Raw genomic sequence first — 13,055 nt, forward strand, 5'->3', positions numbered from 1 at the left:
CAAGGCAAATGTGGCAAAAAAAAAAATACACAAGAAGGAAAGAAACTTATTTCAGCCCAGTATGGACAATACACAAATTTTAACATGAGAAACGGGGGGGGGGGGGGGGTGTCAAAGAGACAGCACAGCGGATACGGGGTTTGCCTTGAACAACCTGGGTTCAATCCCCAGCATCCCATATGGTTCCTCGAGCATCACCAGGAGTGATTCTGTGATTCCTGAGTGCAGAGCCAGGAGTAAGTCCCTGAGCACTGCCGGGTGTGGCTCAAAAAAACAAAAAATGAACAACAACAAAGGAAAATGGTCAGGGATATGGCTTACTACGGCTTGCTCAAGGCATGTCCTGGCTTTGACCCCTGGCACCTCATCCCCCCGCCCATGCACCATGGGGATATCCCAATGATTTTCTAGAGAAGAAAAACAAGACTTTACGTACATCATTTTACATGCGTATCTAGAGACACGCTAGTCCCATGCTATCCAAAAGCAAGGTATTCCTCTGTGCAATGACTGGGTAGATTATTGGGGGAGAAGGGGTGTCTGGCAATGCTCTTTTTTGATAAATCAAGAACAGCACTCCTGCTACCATTCCATAAATCTTTTCTACTTTCAGGTAGTGAGAAAAATCTAGGTTGATGATCAAAAAGCAGGCCTAGAGATTTTGATTTATTTGGATGGACAGATGCAGACTAGGAACAGATTCTGATGGATCTGAAGGGACTGTGGAAGGAAGCGTGAGCTCCAAGGGTCCCCTGACAGGGAGGCTGGGGTCAGGACGGACAGAAGCAGAAGGCAAGGACACCTAACCTGCACAATCTAGGGGGTTGCTTAGTGTTTTTTGGGGAGCACTCCCATCAGTTCTCAGGGCTTACTACTGGCTCTGAGCTCAGGGATCACTCCTTGCATGATTACAAGGGTGCTGAGGACTAAACCCAGGTTGACTACATGCAAGGCAAGTGCCCGACCCACTGTCCTATCACTCCAGCCCCAGGTTTAAGTTTGCTGCAGAACTTCAAAGATTATTTCTAATCAAAAACACACTGGCAAGGAGAGTCCTGAATTCCAGTTCCTTCTGTACCTATTCATACTTGAACTGTCTTCAGCAAAGATGCTAATGGTGATGCTAACATTTTGAGAAAAATATTATAAGTTTATTGATCTGGCTGTCCTCACTGGGGCCCCTTGGAGGGGGGCGGGTTGAGTTTCCCTCCCCACCCCGAGCAGAGCCCCAGCAGCCGAAGACCTCCGGAACCAGCCACAGCCATGCTGAGACCACTCTCCACACACATGAAGGAACCCAGGCATGCGGGACCTGGGGCTGAGATCTCCAAGCCTGCTCAGATCAGGACTGGGCCTCCTCCACCCAGAGCCCCCATTTTCCAGTAACTAGGCATTACACCCACCAACTGCCCCCGGCACTGTGTAATCCCATCAACGGCCAAGACCCAGAGACTATAAAACCCAGCTCCTGGAAGCGCATCTTATTATCTCATTCTTACTCTGGAGAACCCAGCGGGCTACCAAGAGTATCCTGCCATCTCGGCAGAGTCTGGCAAACTCCCTGAGGCGTATTCAATATGCCAAAAACCAGTAACAATGTTGGGTCTCATTTCCCTGACCCTGAAGGAGCCTCGAATGTGGCACTTTCTAAAATCTCAGGGCTAGGACGAAGGAGACATTACTGGTGCCTGCTCAAGGAAATCGATGAACAACAGGATGACAGTGATACAGTGACAGTGATTGATCTTTAAAAACTGAGAACTAGATAGCGATCACAGGGTGGCATTCAGCTGCCCTAGTTCCAACCCTGGCACCACATGTCCCACCCCCGCCCCAGCGCTGCCAAGGCTGCCCGGGTAGTTCCTGGCACTGTCAGGCCCCAGCACCACTAAACCCCCAGTCCCCATGTGGAACCCACATCCTGGTGGACAGAATCGCCGGCAGGGTCCCTGGGCCTTCCAAACACAGAGAGACCAGCAGTTTCAAGGAGGCATGGGGCAACCTCCTTCCCTAGCAGCCATTAGGGCCCCAGGCTGACCAGGGACACACTTCAGGTGAGACCTTGCTGCAAGCAAGCCTGAGATCTGCCTGCTACACACACCCCCACACTCGAGCCCGCCCCACACCCTCCTCTCACCGCCAGCATGCTCTGCCCAGGCTCCCCCCAGCATGTCAGATCTGGGCCCCCCTAACCCTCTCTGGGGCAGGCCCCAAGTCTCAGGGCAATTCTGATCCAAGAGACTGGGGTGGGGCAGGGGTCTCTGCATGCTCCATCCCCTGCCCTCAGCAACACATGGTCTTCCGTGTGACAGATGTCCGCCCCTGCCCTCAGGATATCAGCCCAGAGCCCATCCCCAGGGCCACCGTTCCTAGAGCCTGTCTGTACCCAGCACTGTTCTCCCCTAGGGTGGTACCCACCAACTGACCCTTTGACACACACACACACACACACACACCAGGCACAGACCACACAGAGACACACACACACACAAAGACCCATGCACACACACATACAGAGACATACACAAAGACACACTCTCAGATAGGCACACACACATTCACAAATGCACAGAGACACACAGCACACACATGCATACATACATAGAGACATGCCCAGATACACACAGAGGTACATATACATACACGACACAGACACGCATGCATACATACAAGAACACAGACATGTACACACAGAGACACAGCACACAAACACAGACACACACAGGCACACACAGAGACTCACACACATGCAGAAAGACAGCTGAGCTCTCTCCCCCAGCCGCCCAGCTGCCTCGGTCACTCCTGCCAGCGCTGGGCCTTGGCCTCAGCACCCCATCAGGAGCCACAATGCTCCAAAAAGACTCTCTGTCCTCCAGGTCCACCTCCAATCCTCAGCCCCATGCTGCCATTCAGGCCCCAGATTCTAAGACAGGCTCCTTTCGGTCCCCGAGCCTCTCCCCCTACTGCAGCAGGCCCCTGCCCCGCCTTGTCTGGGGAGCTGCACCTGCTCCCCCAGCAGCTCCACAGGACCCCCAACTGCCGGTCCCCCACAGAGGCCTCAAGTTCAGTCCTCCCCAGGATTCTCAGGCTGGTCGCCTCTATCAGCTCAGCACCCAGAAGGCCGGAATTCCACCTCCAAACGAGGAAGCCCAGAAGAGGAAGGGATGCTGAGGGCCAGGTCACTGTCTGCTGGCCAGCGAGGGCCCGCCACCAAGGCACGGTTCCTGCATGAGGGGATACTCGAAGGCTGTGCCCCAAAGACACCCCACTGCCCCCACAGGGCCTGCTGCTTCCTGCCTGGGCTTTCTGAGCATCAGAACAGCAGCCGGGAGAAGCCTGAGAGTATCCAGCTGGTCAGGTGCCCAGAGTGTCCACATGGAGGCCTGCAAATGGAGACATGCCCTCTGCCGGCCTCAATCTCGAGTAGGGGGAAGGCTCTTGGGGCTCTCATCCCAGCCCACATCTCCACCTGCTCCCTATCAGAGCAGAAAGTTGCCTTTTCCTTACATGAGAGCAACACCCTCATTTATGCATTCATCCAACAAATGTTTCTTGGGGGGAGGGGGGTCACATCCGCACTCAGAGGCCACTCCTGGCTCAGTGATCCAGGGATCACTGCTGGCAATGCTCAGGGGGAAATACATATGGGACCAGGGATTGACCAGAGTTGGCAGCATGCAAGGCAAGTGCCTTACCCACTGCACCATCTTCAGGGCCCCCGTTCAACAGCTACTGATAAAATTTTTTACTAGGTAATAATCTCTTAAGAGAAGAGACACAGTGATGACCGAGATAGGGCCCTCTTTCCAATCAAGTAAGGGCAGCCAGACCCAGAGGACAGTTTGGTAGCTTGGAGGCTTGGAGCAACCAACTTGCAAGCTTTAAGGTTCAACTTTTGCGGGTGCCACGTGCACTGGGCGTGGTTCCGACAGCTCTGTTTGTGTCTGGCAGCTCTATCCTCTGGGATCCCCGGCAGCACAGGGAGCCTGGAGAGGTCCACAACCGAAAAAAGGATGCATGAGTAAAATGGTCAGAAAGTGCTCCCCCTGGAGACAGCACAGAGATCTCCATCCACATTACAGCTAAGGGAGTGCGCCCCCTGCTGGGCGTGTGCATAAGACCACTGCAGTCACCCACCTGCGCTACAGCTAAAGGAGTGCGCCCCCTGCTGGGCATGTATGTGAGACGCCCCCCCCCCCCAGTCACCCACCTGCATTACAACTAAGGGAGTGCGCCCCCTGGTGGGCACCACAGCAGAGTGTGTGACCATCACAGCCAGGCACCCATATCACCATTGCAACAAAGAGAAAAAGAAAATCACTCAAAAAAAAAACATCTGGGAAAAAAAAAGGAGGGGTGGAGGGGGGAGCAAGGGCAGCTCACTCTGATGAGACATAAAAACAGATATACAGTTATAAGTCATGATTAATGCTAAGAAGAAAAGTCTGAAAATATGTCCATCGTACAAAGAAGCAGATGTGACCTCATGGGGAGGGGCTGGGGCAGTCACACTTGGCCTTAAAGTAGAAGATGAAGGGTCAGCAGGTATGGGGGAGGTGCACAGAGGTTATGCGAGGTGGTAAATGTGCAAGAGCCTGGAGCACAGGGAGGGAGGGAGGGAGGGAGGGAGGGAGGGAGGGAGGGGAGGAGGGAAGGAGGAAGGGGAGGAGGCAGGGTGGGTAGACAGGCGCCCCCTGGAGGCTGTAGAGAGGTTATGCAGCCATGCAGAGAATGTGGCAGGACCGACAGGAGGAAGAAACAACCTCAATCCCCATGGTTCAGACCCCGGGGCCCCACTCACTGACCCTTAACATCCACCTGGGCTGCAAAATCTCATTCCCAAGCCTCCTATTTTGTAATGTATTTGGGGGAGGGGGATGTGGAGGACTCCCGAGCAGTGTTCAGGAGACCCAAGGACACCGCCCCCCGCAGCTTTATCCAGCTGTCTAGTGCCAGTGCCAGAGAGATGGTACAGGGGTTAAGGAGTCACCTTGCATGCAGCCAACCCCAGTTTGATCCCTGGCACCATAACCAGTCATCCTCAGAGCGTGGCCAGGGGTCACTCCGGAGCACAGAGTCAGGAATAGTCCCTGAGCACCGCTGGGACGGGGGGTGGGCAAAAACAAAAACAAAACAAAAAATGCCAGAAAACCTGCACGGGGCAGGTCTAAGCCTCCCACAGAAGCCTCCAGGGCATCTCCTATCAGCGCCCAGTGATGCCAACTGGCTCCATGAGGGAGCCTGGTCTTACAGATAGGCTACAGAATTGCTCAGACGCATTTTATTCCAGGGAGAAAACCCGAGACTCGCCATGTGAATGGTATGCTTAAATATGTGGCCAGACCTGGGCATGACGACAAAGGTATACAGGGGGCATGGTATCTTTAAATCTTTCTTTTTTCCTACTCCAAATCAAATAATATGTAATAGACCCAGTGCTGGGCTTAGTCAACCATGGCTCGTAGAATTAACATTCTGGAAGCTAGCTTCAGGGGAGCAAGGGGCAGGAAGCCCCGTCTCGAGGAGCAAAGAAATGCTGGCTTTAAATTTCAGGTTAAACCAATGTTATTCACAACCCGGCTTGGAAGCTAAAAGCTTTACACAATCAGGTCTGGTCACGCAAAGGGGGAGGAAGCAAAACAGCCTCAGATTCCCATCTGTCAGGAGAAAGCTGTCTCTTGTGTATCTTAAAAGATCATAAACCCATTGCATTTTTTTTCCAGAGCATAGCAGATTCAGAGGTTTTGCATTTTTCTTCGAGGGTTCTGGCTTGTTTCTCTGAAAATCATCGTGTTTTTTTATGTCTGCAGATGCTCAAAGGGACACAGGGGGGAAAAAAATAAAAACAAACAGGACTCTCCATAATCCCTTCTGGCATGGTGGCCTGTGGTGTGAACCCCAGCGGGAGGCCAAGGAACCCCAGGAAAGGAGGCCAGGCACTGGCTGGGTCCCTGGCTTTCCTGGAAGTGCCCAGAGTCCAGCCCAGGCCTCAGGCACAGCCTCCTGCCCTTGCAGATTTGCTGCCCTGCACAGCTGGGCAGGGGCAATGCCCAATGGGGAAAAGGATTGATTTCCTTTTTGGTGTTGTTTTTAGGCCACACCCAGCACTGTTCAGGGGTCACTCTGCACTCAGAAATCACTCCTGGAGGTGCTCAGGGGACCATAGGGGACGCCAGGGATAGAATCCAGGATAGTACAGCCCTTCCCTCTGTACTGTCTCTCTGACCCCAGAGAAAAGGAGTAAAGGGTTGAGGGCCCTCGGACCCAGGTTCCAGTCCCAATTTTACCCTTACTGTGTGAGCCCAGGCAAGTTCCCTTCCTCTCTGGGCCTCAGCAGCCCCTGCCCCTTCAATAAACGAAGAAGTAGAGTCAGTCATTTCTCTACCACAAGCTACCTCGACTTTGTCCACTGAATAGAATCAATGTGCATCACTTCTCCCATGTAGCTTGTTTATGTGTCAGAATCAGGGACCTCCCGGGAATTTGTCCCACCCCATAGCAATTGCCCCATCTACTAACAGTCCCTCCTACGAACAGGTTTTGTTCACACATTCAGGGAGTCTGTCGGGGGCTTCTGGGAAAAAGTAGATGAGAAGAAAAAATGCTTCCTATAGCAGTGCACATACACATGCATACACACACACAAAGAGAGAGAGAGAGAGAGAGAAACATTTACACTTACATTTTGTTTTGTTTTGTTTTTGGACCACACCTGGAAATACTAAGGATTTACTCTTTCTTTCTTTCTTTTTTTTTTTTTTTTTGCTTTTTGGGTCACTCCAGGCTATGCACAGGGGTTACTCCTGGCTCTGCACTCAGGAGTTACTCCTGGCGGTGCTCAGGGGACCATATGGGATGCTGGGAATCGAACCCGGGTTGGCCGTGTGCAAGGCAAACGCCCTACCCACTGTGCTATCTCTCCAGCCCCAGGATTTACTCTTGACTCTGCACTCAAGGATCACCCCTTGTGGGACTCAGGGAACCCTCTGGGGTGTCAAGAACCTACCCTGTGTGTACAATGTGCAAGGAAAGTGCCCTTTCTGTTGTACCAGCTCGCCAGGCTCCCTTCATCTTCTCTAAATTGTGAAAATCGTTCTGTAATCTCATCCTGACCCCACCTGCAGGGGCACCTGACCCCAGAGGACGCCTTTCCCAGACCATGCCAGGGAGCTGGTGGCTGGTAACCAGTCAGCCTGCCTCTGCCCACCATAGGACTCAGCTGCCCCTCTCTGTGAAATCTCGATCAGGGCTGTCCATTCCCCGGGGCTCATCTCACTCCTCAGCAGAGACGGACAGTCCGTCTGCCACAGGAATGTGGAATCCAGGTGCTGGGAAGGAAGACTAGACTCATGTGTAGGGGGCATTTCCAGAGTGTTACTAGTGGGCTGGGATCTTGGGGTCGGTCCCCTCTGATCATTTCCATGACTGATGCTGAACGAAATCTATAAAGCTGCCACCACGCCAAGTCAGATCACGCCCATTTGCAAGCTTTCAGAAGCTGAGAAGCAGTGGGAGCTTGCCAAAGGCAGCAGCAGATCCAGAATGTCCCCAAGGGTGTGGTGGCACAACTGGGGAAGGTGGGGGTCGGGGGGAGAGGAAGGGGCTGGGGTTTGTCCTGGAGGAGCCCACAAGTTTCTCCCAGGCCCACTGCCTTCACCCCCTGGTGCTGACCCAAGCTAGCTTTGCATCCTTAAACCCACTGATGCTCAGAATAACACAGTCCTGTTTTCCAGGCTTGAGGCTCCGAGGAGAGGCTGACTGAGGTCTGGGGACAGAACTTGGCCCCTGGGTCCCTTTGCTGAAAGCCTTTGTTTCCTTCCTACTTCCCTTTGCTCTTGGTGAGAGCCACGCTTACTGGTGTTCGGGGGCTTTTCCCTGGCTCGGTGCTCAGGGCTCACTCGTGGAGGTGCTTGGGGATCCTTAGGTCGTGCCCAGGGTCGAACGAGGCTCCACTGGTGCAAGGCAAATGCCTTCACCCCTCTGCTTCCTCTCCCTTTGCTCGTCATGCCCCAGTGAAGCCTTCTTTCCCTTGCCTGCAAACTGGGAACAGCAGTAGGTAGGATAATCCCTGGGGTCCTCATAAGGATTCAGAGATGACGCCCTGTCATTGCTGTATGCTGTGCTTGGCAGGAAGTGAGCAGGTGGCATCATTAATTCCACCAGGAAAAATCCTCCCCGAAGTTCCTCCAGACAAAGCAGCCGCCCCCAGAAACATCATGATCGGGGGGGAGGGGGGTCAGAACCACCCCGTCAGCCACCCCAATGCCAAACTCTCAGGCTATCCCCCTCTCCCCAAGCACCCTAAAGTCCTCTCTGTGGCTCCCCTCCATACTGCCCATCAGCCAGCAAGTAACCCCAGCCTCTGAAGCTGGCCTCAAGTCTGAAAGCACAGGGAAGCGCCCTTTCTCCGGGGTGTTTGGACCCCCTAGGGGGCCCCTTGCCCAGAAACTGGCAAAGACCATGCCAGAGTGATAGCTCAGCAGGTGGGTGCCTGCCTTGCATGCAAACTGGGTTCCATCCTGGGTGCTGATCTGGTCCCCTGAGCACCACCAAGGGTAATTCCTGACTGCAGAGCCGGAAGGAAGCCTGAGCACCGCCAGGTGTGGCCAGAACAAGAACAAACCAGAAGCTGGCAGAGAACGAGCAGCAACACAGGCTCCCAGTGGACACAGGACAAAGCACCTTCATCCCAGAGCAGGTCAGAGGACCACTGAGCCTGTGACGTGGGGGGGGGGGGAGGGAGTGGGTGAAGCCTGGGCACCTCCAAGCGAGGCAGTTGCAGGACCAAGCACCTCTCTCGGCCTCTCCAAGCTATGGCATCTGAGAGGCTCCGGAACTTCCACCACGCCTCAGTTTCCTCACCTGTGGAAGAGGCAACTGTCAGGGTGCAGGGGCGAGGCTGGGGGAGGGTGCGGAGACAGGCTCAGGCAGCGTGGAGGTACAGGTCGGCTTGAGCAGTGCTCTCTGAACACACCAATCCGTCCTTCTCTGCCAAGAGGACGGGCACCCTGAGGTCACAGTCCCTGTCCCCCTCACCTCAAGTCCCCTAGGTCTGAACTAGTCATTCACCTGGAATTAGCAGGGAAAATCTGAGGGGTGTTGCACACCCAAGGGTCCCTGGAACGCCACAGTAAGATGATCCCTGCAGTCAGAGAACTCGGGGACACCCCCATGATCACTGTGAGAACCGTGATCACTGGTCCCAAAGGGTCCACGAAGAGCTTACATTCTGCCTACTCCCATGAGTGATTGGGGGCAGTGTCTATTAAGGTTCAACAAGAGGGTGACAGATGACTCGGCTCGGAGGAAGCCTCAGCAATCAGAGATGACAGCTCAGATGAACAATAAATTTCATTTATTCTCCAGGTAGTTCGTGGGGCTTCTGCACCGGGTGGGCATTGGGGAGGGGTGGGGAATATTTCACATTGGCTAACCAGGGAGAGGATGGGCAGGAGTGTGGGTCACTCTCTTAGCCAGACCAGTGAGAAGGGGGGAGGGGACAAGGAACTGAGAGGTAAAGGGGAGGATTCCAGGCACCTGGGACAAGATTCGGCCAATGATATTTCTAGAAACTTCCAGTCAAACTAGGTCCTGTGCTGGGGGCCCTGGTGCAGGGCTGGAAATGTGCCATAGCCACCCACAACCAAAATTGATGTTCCAGGTGATTTTATCAATTCCATCCTGAACCAGGGCCGCAGACTGAGAAAAATCAAAGTGGCACGGAGGAAAATTCCATCGGAACGACCATTATTCCAGCATTAGTTTCACTCAATCTTGCTTCTCGGAGAAGGAAGACGCAAAACCGTATAAATGCCAAGTGCGTTCAGGTTCAACCTGCAGGAATGTCATGGTACCCCGTGTGTGCCCTGCGAGGGGGGGGGGGGTCTGTGGGACAGGGGTGTCCCTGAGTCTACATTCAGGAAGAGTGAAGGTGACACACAGCACAAAGGTCTGTGTTCATGGCTTCAGGAAGACATGAACCCACCCTAAACTCATCTGGAGCATCAGACCCCAAAGGCAGGCAGAATGCCCTGGGTCCCCATGGGGATATTTTAGCTCTAGTCCCTGTTCTCAAGTAGGAGACAGAAGGCGGGGACAGTCGTTCAAGTGTAACCTGGTCTGTGTTGGGAACCTGAGCTGGAGAACAACCCAGAAGTCTCCCTGGATTCACTCGATAGTTCAGGGTTCCGGGGTTTGCTTGCTCTGTGCCAAGCACTATTCTAAGTAGCTTATCTTTTCCTTGGCATGAAGAAATTTGAGAAGATGCAGACCACATCCACTCGTGCTCAGGGGTCCTTCCTGGCAGTGCTCAGGGGATCAGATGCAGTGCCAGGGACCCAATGGGGTCAGCCATATGCTACAGAGTATCTAATCCTCACATTAATCCAATGATATTGTCCCTTCCCATTTCATTGATGTAGACATTGAGGTGTAGGAAGGTACATCACCTGCTCAAGCTCACATAGCTTAAGAGAAAGAGGAACCCCAAACCCAAGTCACCTGACTCTACTCTGCATCTAGTTCTACATTAAACTGTGTAGCCCTAGAACTGTGTGCAGGGAACTAGCTCTGTATAGAACCAGAACTACACTAGTTCTATGTAGAACTGGTGGGACTGGAGGGGTAGCTGGGGGTGAGGTGGGGTATGAAATCCAAGTCTTAACAGATCAACAGAAAAGATTTAGAAAGAGGGGGGCATGGGGAAATGTATCCCAACCAGAGAAAACAGCACAAAGGTGTGGAGACTCAAGCAAGCCCAGGGCCGAGGGACTGGCTCTTAGCAGGATCAGAAGGGACAAACTGGGACATGCCAGGGGCGCAGGCTGTGACACTGTCTCCTCTGTCTGGCTGCTCAGAGGCATTTCTCTCTCCCCAGAACTAACCTCTCCTGGAAGTTCAGACATGCACAGACATGACTGGCACCCTTGGTGTTGGCATAAAGAGACCAGATTTCTTTGTGTTTAAACCTATCGAGATGACCTCACAAAGGGAAGCCGGAAGAAGCAATACCTCCTGCGCTGCCAGAGGACAAGTGTCTCCTCTCTAATCGGTACTGTCCGAGTCCATTACTTTGCCCGGTAGCACCTAATTACTCACCTTACCGAGAGGTGCACACACTAATGAGGAAGGACGCGCACCATCGTGAAAATATTCCAAGGCAAATGAAATATTACTAGGAGCAAAAGGGTGATTTGTTTCTGTGGCTTGTGCTTTTAAATGAGATCAAAGAATGCTAAAGGGTTCGTTTTAATTATACCTGCAAGCAGGCTTAAGCAGAAATCCCTTTTCCCCCCCCCCCCCCCCGGTTTTCATGCACACAGCAGTGTGCCCCCCCATCCCCCACTGCGCAGAAATAAACAAATAAAAGGGTCTAAAAATCGTATTTACTCTGATATCTTTGCATTATCCCCCCATTTGAGTTTTGAAATGACTGTCTTGATTTTTTTTCCTCCCAAGAACAATATAACTAAAAAAGAAGGTTTATATTTTGAAGTGTATCCATCTGATCACTGCACAAATGTTTTCAGGAGAAATGACTATATTTCTCCAAGATGGGTATGGGTTTTGTCATAGATCAGAGTGAGAGGGAGAAAAAAAAGAAAGATAAATCATCAGAGATCCAAAAATACTTTTCATTTGGAGAAGATATCAGGCCATTTCGATGGGGCTGATGGAGTCCCTGTTCTGTCTCCATTACCTAAGACAGACAGCCCCAGCCCGGAGCCAACCACTGAGATTATATTCCCCATAAGATGGTCCCCGATATAGATATATATATATAGATATATATATGATCTTCAACCTCTATTGATTGACCAATTTCACAAGCAAAGACTGGTGAAATGAAGCTGAAATGAACATCATGCTTTAACTCATTGAACCTATCAGGCCTGAGTTAATCTCACTGTCCACTCTCTCTGATAGAATTCAATTGATCAATCATGTTTCGGTGATAGTACCATTTCACTGGCTTATTGCTTCTTCATTCCAGAGCTTGACCTGTTAGACATACTTGGACTGGCTCGACTTCTCTTGGATATACAGTGATCAGCCTCACTCTACCAACGTATGGCATCCCCTGTCCCAGCTGAAAAGCCCTCAAGAGGCTTTTGTGTCTGTCTGCGGTGTGTTTCCACCCAAAACATGCCTGGCTGTGGTGGATTTGTGATGGAGTGGAATCGAGTGAGCAGAGATTGGGAGGTGGGGGTGGGGGGATCCTTCATTCTGAATAGACACGCCACCGCTCTCCCTTCTGAAGAGCCACACCAGGCTGGGGTTCTGTGCTCAGCAGAGGTGTATTGTTGCAAGTGACACCTGCACAGGATGAGACATCTGGAGATGGGAACCCCAGCAACAGGAATGACAGTGTTCGCTCTCCTCATATGGAGATTCCCACTGACATCACACTTTCTTTTTTTGTTTGTTTGTTTCTGGATTTTTTGGGTTTGGTTTTGGGGGCCACACCCAGCAATGCTCAGGAGTCACTCCTGGCCGGAACTCTGAGGACTGTATGGGATGTCGGGGATCGAACCCAGGTCAGCCGTGTGCAAAGCAATGGCCCTCCCAGCTGTACTATCACTCTGACCCTGACATTTCAGTTTCATTCAGCTTCTCTGACTCACAAAATAGGGCCAGATATTAGGAGCCTGGTAGGAACCAGGCACAGAGAGGAGATGCCCGGGTCATTTGCCCCAGGGACAGAGCAGTCCTACCAAACCAGGTGATGCTATCAGGTCCTGATGTGTCGGCTTCCTGGGACCCCTGGGCCTGTGACTCCTGGGCCTGTGTGCCCTTGACACCTCCCCATATCCAGTCAAGTTCAGAACGGCTGGCTGTTTGCGTGGGATGGCGCTCAGCCCGTCTTCTTGGGTGAAGGAACCCTCCTTCAACAGATCGTGAGACATTAGGAGAAGTTGTCTCTGCCGCCTTTTAGACAGTTCAGAAAAGCTCCAGAGTAGAAATAAAGCTATTGCCCCAAGTCACCACCAGCCTGGACCCCCAGCGGCCTGACCGGGAACTTGAACCCAGATCCAGTCCTCAGCCGGGGACTCTGT

General features: G+C 52.5%; 1 protein-coding gene across 3 annotated transcripts in view; it reads right to left on the reverse strand.

Moving 5' to 3' along the window:
• The window catches only part of PAX5 (paired box 5), a 179,748-nt gene that overhangs the window by 119,206 nt on the left and 47,487 nt on the right, over positions 1-13,055 (reverse strand). The window lies entirely within an intron of this gene.

This window comes from Sorex fumeus, unplaced genomic scaffold (assembly GCF_029834395.1).
Source record: "Sorex fumeus unplaced genomic scaffold, SorFum_2.1 ptg000034l, whole genome shotgun sequence".
NCBI lineage: Eukaryota > Metazoa > Chordata > Mammalia > Eulipotyphla > Soricidae > Sorex > Sorex fumeus.